This window comes from Phoenix dactylifera, unplaced genomic scaffold, assembly GCF_009389715.1.
Source record: "Phoenix dactylifera cultivar Barhee BC4 unplaced genomic scaffold, palm_55x_up_171113_PBpolish2nd_filt_p 001483F, whole genome shotgun sequence".
Classification (NCBI taxonomy): Eukaryota; Viridiplantae; Streptophyta; class Magnoliopsida; order Arecales; family Arecaceae; genus Phoenix; species Phoenix dactylifera.
In genome coordinates, this window is record NW_024068796.1 from 45,904 (window position 1) to 54,810 (window position 8,907).

Sequence of the window (8,907 nt, forward strand, 5' to 3'; positions counted from 1 at the left end):
TTTGGTAAACAACTGAGAAAGTACTTTTGTATGACAAAATGACCATAAAGGACATTACTAGTATTATACAATAGTGCATAATAAAATATAATATATATTAATACATAAATATATGATATAGTATAATATTAATGTAATGTAACATAATATTATTATAATATAGTACTATAACATTGTATACTATAGGATAATAATTTAATATAATATTAAATTATTTAACATAACATAATATTATATTATATTATATTTATAGTATAATACAATAATAAATGTATAAAATATTATAATTATTAGTATAAATTAATTTTTTACTCTTTTGATGACCATTTATTTCTCTAACAAATTTTCTAACTAGGTGAAAAAATTGGTTAAATAATTACTAATATTATTTATTTATTTATTTATTTATTATTTTATTTCATTGAAATATATTTATTTATTATTTTATTTATTTATTTATCCGTTCATTTATATACATATTTATTTATTTATTTATTTTTCTTTTTTTTCTTTTTCGGCGACATTGAGGAGAAGGAGATAGAGAGGGAGAGAGAGAGGGGGGGATGGTGAGAGAGAAAGAGGCGGTGCGATTGAGATTTTTGGGAGGAAAAAGAATGGGGGTATTTTGGTCAAAAATACAGCTTTCCGACAAAGCTGAAAACAGCATTTTCGGAAAGCTCCAAAATTGAGCTTCTGCCAAAAAGCTGTTTTCAGCTTCCCGCAAAAGCTGAAACAGCTTCTTGGAAATTTTACCAAACACACTTTTTTACCTAAAAGTACTTTTGGAGGGTCAGAAAGTGCTTTCTGGCCCTCTAAAAGCTCCCCCAAACAGGGCCTTAGACAGGAGAAACTGATAGATTTTTTTTTTCTTACAAATTTAAATTTTGAAATTTCTTTTTGGTCCTCTATTGTGATCTTCTTATAAATATATATTTTTTTAGCACATCTGCTTATTAAAAATATTTTAGTTATTTTAATTTAAAATTTTTAATTTTTTAACGGCGTTAGATGGCATGGGTATATTTACAAAACAAGGATAAAAATGGGTAGAATAGCAAAATAAGTGTTTTACAAAGGTATACATGCAAATATCAATTTTGGAAGGGTATTCATATAAAATTTAATAGTTAGGAGGATGCTTATGTAAAAAACCCAAATGATATGGATCTTATTGTCCCTTTTTTTTCTTTTTCAAATAATGAGTGGATGAGATTTATTTCTTTAAAAGATAAAAATTTTATGTGCAAATTGATGGGAAAGGTAAAGTTGGTACCAAACTTTCACTATTCTTTTCTACTAGTTTTCTGAAAGCAATAAATTTTTACTTTCAAAGACTATTGAGATTTGCAAAAATTAATTTAAAAAATAAAGAAAAAATTCACCATACAGGATCCGATAGGGTATATTTTTCTCTTAAATATTTGAAAATAAAAATAATACCAAACGGCCTCTAAGTTATTTCTTTTTGAAAAATTATATAAATTATTCTTTCTTTTGTTTAATTATAACTTCTCGAAGAAGTTTAGGCTAATAATGTTTTTGTCCATCAAGAGAGAAAATGGAAGAAAAGCTTAAATGAAAATTTTATATAGTGAATAATAGCAATTTCATGGTATGGATAGCCCGATGTTAGTGAGTTTGATTAACCTAATGTTCTTATATGTGTATTCTATTATAGGAAAGCTTCTCAAGATAAGGAGGCTGCATGTTGTTATTCTAGGAGCAAATACCCAAAGTCATAAAAAAACAAAGTAGGATTGCTGATCCTCAATACTTCAATTAAATCATGAATATATGGGAACTCCCAGATTCCATAAATTCTCCATGACTAGTGTAATGTAATCCACATTTGCTGTCCTTGTTTCATTATTAGAATGACTGAAAGAAGCCCTTTCCGAGGAAAAGCAAGCAAAAACCTAAGGATATACTTATCTTTCGCAACAAAAACCAACCAGCACCTATCATTTGTGTGTATATACACCGAGGGTTTAAAGGTTTGTGTTAAAATTTCTCATTCAACTTCTGAACTAGGTTTAACTGTTGTTTGATATTCTCTAAGTCAAATGCCTACTTTCACTTAGAAAAAAGAAAAATTATATTGCCTACTTAATTCCCAAACCAAAATATTTTAAAATTATAGCAACAGTATGATGACAATTATTATTTTTATATCTAATAATTATTTTTTTTTTAAAAAAAAAGGATGGCTAGAAGAGATGATAAAACTTTGGCTAATATATTATAGCTACAAGGTATCAATTTATAAAGTCAAGAATCAATGATGGTACCAAAAATTGTGAAGGTTTAGGCGAGATCATTTTAATGATACATACATATACATACATACATATATATATATATATATATATATATATATATATATATATATATATATATACACTAAATAAAATTTTAGTGCTCAAAAAAAGCAAGTGACTAGTGGTAGTAGTAGATCTATTTCTTCCTTTGGTAAGGCATAGTAGATCAATTTTAGTAGCAATACAAAATTTTTGCCAGTATATTATAGCTTAGATGTATCAATTTCTATAGCCAAGACTCAACAATTATACCAAATTGTGAGAGTTTCGACGAGACCATTTTAATGATATATATATATATATATATTAAAAAAAAGAAATTACTAGTACCCAAGAAAAAGTAAGAGAGTAATAGTAGCAATAAATCCATTCCATTTTTTGGGAAGGTAAAATTTTTGCCAATATATTATAGCTTATATGCATCAATTTATATAGTCCAGAATCAACAATCATATCAAATAGTGAGATTTTGGATAAGTCCATTTTTATGATGCATATAATGAATAAAAAATTATTTGCGCTTCAAAAGAGCAATATATTATAGCTAAGATGTATCAATTTATCTAGTCCAGAATCATTGATTCTACCAAATTGTAAGATTTTGGACTAGACCATTTTAATGATATATATATATATATATATATATTCGAAATAAACAGTTACTGATTCCCAAAAAAAAAAAAAAAACAGACGATTAATAGTTGGAGTAGATTTTTGCAGATAAATTTTTGATTACCTAATATTCCAACTCAATTCAGTTAAAATTTTAAATAAAAAAAAATTGGATGCAGAAGATCGAGGATGGTGAAGTTATTACTTATTAACCGTTATATAACTCGACGGATAAGACTACGCGGAGGACAAAACAAAAGAGTATAGAAATTTATTTAGAAATAAATAACAGGCTGCGGCTACAACGAGCATGCACCATTGAATATAATAACACTTCTCATTGCATCTCTCCCGCGCTGAAAAAAGAGACGATGGCTTCCCCACAAAAGCCTACAACCTATACTACTTACTACTTAGTAAGAGGTCTGGTACAGGGAAGAAAAAGCTCAAAAAAGTTGATACAAAAACACGTGCCTGCATCATGCAATGGTAATAATTAAATTACATTACGTGATAATAAAATGATAAGTTGAACACCACCAAGATTTAACTCCATGATCAATTCTTCTTCCCCTCTACTACAAGCTAATGATACAAGCTGTCTCATTGGAGACTCATCCACTTTTGGATTAATTGAGATGCTGTCATGAGAGAGGGAGGCATCTCCTTGCTCTGTTTCATCTTCCATCCTTTTAATGAGGCAGTTTTCTCCAGTTTGTGGTCACCAACCAAAGCCAGATCTAGGCCTCCGACAACTATAAGTCCTCCACATGGCGCCCCGGCCTGCCCATTTTGAGGGATGGATCTCCGTTAAGAGAGGAGAAGAGGGGACCAGGTACCGTTGGCCATAACGTATCCTTATCGTCCGGTCCACCACCACCGGCCTCTATGTTCTAGGGGTAAAAGAGCACAGTTTCCTTTCTCTTCTTTCTTTTTTACTTTTGAGAGAGGAAAGAGGAGTATGAATAAGGGGGAGGATCATTAGAGGGGACTTTGTTTTTATCTGGATTTGTTTACTATGGCCAGGCCCCATGAGAAGGAATTGGCTCTGAAACTTTGGGCCTTTGTGGAGTTGTTGGGAGGTAGAATTAGGAAGGTGATAGTAGTTTGTGCTGATGAACTACCATGCAAAGGGAGGCAAGGAGACAAAATGGTGGCCATTGGTGCATGCTTGCTTGGTGCTGTTCTATATTTCAAGTAGTCTTGCTGCTTCACACTCCAAAGATGGAAAACCATAAATAAATGTTCTTCTGATGGCAGGCAAACGTTCTCGACTTGAATCCTATCGTCATCAAACAAAGTTCAGAGTGATCTCGTGGGGTGGGACCCGGTTTCATAACACTGTTTGACAGCGGTGAATCCAGGTGAGAGGTGTAGAAAAATAGGTGTGGAAACCTCGGAGCATGCATTTGGATGCTAATGAGTTCTCCGAAGTATCAAAAAGATTACAGAATCCGGAATGTTAGTTTCCACAGCTCGACATGACCTGCTCTCAAGCCGCTTTAAAAAGCTGTCCACCATTTATATGTCTTACAATAAAGCACATCGATATTCCTAAAAGTTAACTCCAATTTTTTATTCACATAGTTAGGTCGGATCAACTTTGCAAAGAAGAATGTTAGGTGAATGAAAGGCATATTATCCTTCTTAATTATACAAGTTTAGGTAATATATATATCTCAAAGTAATTCCTCTAGTTTTAACTCTCACCCCCTCTCTCTCATTCTTTTGTGCTGTCATCCTTGACTGACCTTATAACCATGAAGTGGTCCTGCCATTTGATGCCCAGGGCGAAGTGCTTGTGAGTAGATGTACCTCTACAGCTCATGGGATGTTGGCTAAAACAAAACAACGAGGAGGGGACCGTGACCAGTAACCTATCATTACTCATTTCCAACAGCAGTACCACTATATCGATATTTAATTAAGTGATCTCCTCCAAGGCATGCATGTCATTCCTGTGCCTCCTACCGAAACCAAACCATCAGTGGGGAGATGAAACCCGATATCATCATGTGGTCCATCGACGCATGAATCATTTAAAGGAAACCAACTACTCTTCGACCCCATCTCTGTGGGAGCAGGAGCGCATATAGCTCTAATGCATACTGACATCCATGACATTGAGCACCATGCAGGCTTGTCAAGTGAGACTTCGATCGTCTAGGGAAAGCAAGTTCCAGCTGTGAAATAGTTTTAAAAAATTTAGAAGAGTGGGAAGGAGAAGCTTCTTGGGGTTGATACATGGAGTGGTTTCATGGTGCATAGTGGTGAATTGGACAACGTAGAGGGATGAGAACATGGAGGATACAAGGGAAGGTACAGACAGCGAAGAGAATCTACAATAGTGGGATGCACCTTTGCATGTACTGCTGTCACCAACGGAGAGCCGGCTTCGTGCTTCCACTGTCACCTCCCAATATTTATTTTTTCTTATCCTCTTTCCTATCTTCTTCGTCGTCGCCAGTTGTTGTGATATTATTGTTTGGCACCTTATATTTATATACTTTACTTTTTTTCATTATTGTTAAACCGGAATTCATTAAACCAATTTAGAGTAAATACAACTATGAGAATATATAGGGCCGAAATCGAAATGGATTCAGACAGGATATTTGTTTTATTTGATGACTACATATATGGATACGGATGCTAGCCGAATGGAAAAATTCATATCCGTATTCATTTTGAACATATATGTATACAAATCGAATAATTAAACTTCATTACGGTAGAATCAAAAATATTAATTACTAAGTGGATGATCAATTAAGTCAATAGCATGCTAATGTGGTCATTTATTTTTCTTAAAATTTTATGGGTGTTATATGAAATTAAATAGAGTTACAAATAAAATTGGATATTCAGATACGGATGGAATAGTTGTCGATTCATATTCATATCCATTTTTCTTTGAAAGATATGGATATTAGTCAGATGCTTAAATTTTTATCCATATTCGGATAGATTCAGATACGAAAATAGGTCCGGATGGTTATTATCTGATCCACTTCACTCCTTCATAGGAATCAAAAAATAAAATATCTAACAATTGACAAGGAGAATCAGACATCCATGGTGCCAATCTCATGTGAGCAGCAACATATATATGATGCCATTCAGTCCATAGCACTATTAGCACGCTTGTGCATCCTTGAAAAGTAAAAGTATATTAAACTATATTTATGTGTGTGCATGCAGTTGACTTGCTAATGGATTTGGTATAGAAGCAAGCATTACCTTTGGCCAAAATAATCAAATGGTGGAAGAAGAGATGGCTAGGGAAGATATTATGCTAATTAACTGCTAATCCATGGATATGTTTCACCAAAAGAGTTTAAGAAAGAAGATGAAGAATAGAAGTGAGAGTAACCATCAATCTTTAATTTTATGTTTTAGAAATATTTTAATCCATTATGAACATCAAGCTTGGATGTTTGTATGTCGCCTAAAAGAAGCCTTATTGGTGTGGTCAAACTTTCTCTAAGTAGAACAAAAGGAGTTTGCAATTGAAGGGATACCACCATAAATTCAGCTAGGCGTATTGCTTTTTCCTTTTTTTTTTTTTGAGGAGAAAAATAGAAATCCAAGGTGGGCCTCTCAAATGTGGCATGCACTCCCATGGTATAGTGTTGCACATGTTTTAAAGTTGAGAACCACTGGTTGTGCTCAAATATAAGGAAGTGGTTTAAATGCCTCCTTTTAGATAAAAGTAACTGTATGAGCTTATATGTTACAACTCAATAGGCAGAAATTGGAACTATATGTGGCACAAGGCAATCCATATATATGCATGATATCTTTTTCATGCACTACTTTACTAAGAGAAGGCTTATCTTAGATATCACTTCAAACAAGATAAAAAGGGTCCAGTGTCTTTCTTAATTTATGATATTAATAGTGTACCATGATAGATGAAACATCCTTGTTTTTGGGTAGTATAAACTATAAATGAATGAGCCATCTTTGATGGTCTCCACTTTTACATTGGAGTACATGTCTGTGGGCATATCATTCTAAAATGAAATTATCTATGAGATTTCCACCCCCCCCCCCCCCCCCCCCAACCCCCCAAGAGTATTAGACTCCTCAAAAGGAGATGAGAAATATCTTATCCTCCCACCCCATGTACCTTCTAGGTTTTATAGACCTGAGGCATATCCTCTAGGGATACTATATACCATATGCATATAGAGGTAGCAGGGGGACCACACTGCATTTATGCATGTAACTTTTTATCCTATCATTGCAAGCCATGTCTATATATTGATTTACTCTAACAAATGATGGTGAGGAACCCTAAAAAATTGATTTGATTAACCCCATGGAAACACCACCTAAATGGCTACATGTTCATATCTCACCTCCTCCATGGTTTCAGCTAAAGCTGCAATCGAGCCGAGTCTACTCAAGGCCGACCTCAGCAATCTAGATTCAAAGGGGTGGGCTGACTTAATCTGGATCTATGTAGTCTTTGATTCAGATCGACGATCTTGACTCATGATTAGTTTTCGATATCCCGAATAAGATTCCATGGGTTCGGCAGAAAGTTGACTCCAAGTGCTCGAAAATGTCGCATTGGTAGGGGAAATCGGATGCAGAATCTGGAACATTAAGACTAGAACTCATGGTTACAGGGAATTTGGCTTGTAGTTCGATCCGAATCCAATAGCCAACCAATTGTCACCATGCACCCCAACTCAACTCACTGCACATTTAGTTCATTTGCTTTAATCCATGAGAGTCCCTGCCCAACTTAATGAACTCATTGAATAATTGTTAAGATCTTTTCTCGATCTTATCGTTGTCCTCAATTTTTTAGGCTGAAAGTGACTCGGCAATAACCTTAGCATTATTGAATGTTGAGAGATTTGAAGTTGACCGGCCCACAACGTCACACCGCTAAAGCGAGGACAGTCGTCCACATGGTTCGTTGCCAAAGCTGTTTGCTTTCCTTCCAAAGTTATATTGGAGCTTTGTCCAAAAGAAACTTGGGCTTAGCTTCCAAGAGAGCATCAAATGGTACCATCTAGAGTGGAAAAGCCATTATAAACTTAATCCTCGCATAATACCATAACTGCAATATTAAAGAAAGCTTAATATAATGTCATCAGTATCATCTTTTCTCTCAAATATGTCATATAAGACTATACATTCATGAGAATATTAGACTGTGCGTCGATATAATATTGGCAATCATTCAACATAGATGTCACCTACTGCCAATTATCTTCCCATGAGCATCGCGCATGATGATTAGTTTTATATAATACATACTTGATGTCAATTAATCTATATCTTTCTTTAACTAAAGAATGCAAGATTGTATTGCCTATGGAATACTTTATGTCTCTAGTACATTATTTTTTTCCAAGACATGCCCAATTGACTTGTGGGAGGGAAAAGGGATATTGGAGAAGCAATATATATAGACATTAGAAAGCAGTTTTAGACGAGTAATTTGGCCTTTAGCAAGCCCTCTTTACAAATGGAGGGTGACCTTTGCTCTCCTTTCAATGCCTCGTCGGTGGAGAGGAGAGGAGAGGAGTTGAAGAGGTGATGGGAAAAGAGACAAAGGGGAAAAGAAGATGGGAAAGAGACAAGGAGGTTAGGAGAAAAGTTGAAGCAAAGGAGGAAATAATTGAAAAGATGGGCATTGGTCTTTGAATGTGTCGTCGGTGGGCTAGGCATGGTGATGGTAGGCAGGAACATTGATTGAAGGGATCCCATCTGTCCATTTTCTTCTCCTCCTGCCTTGCTTGGATTAGTAGCTTTGCATTGATTAATTAATGTGGGGTTAAAAACTTCCAAGCTATTAGTGGAGACAACCAACATCAGTGATGACTTGCTTCCCTAACAGCCAATTCCCATGATTGGATGTTGATGTGAGATGGATTGGACATGGAATCAAGACAAAGGTATCTCAAATTACTACTACCTTTAATCCCTAATTAAGGTTGATACCATCTTAAGAATG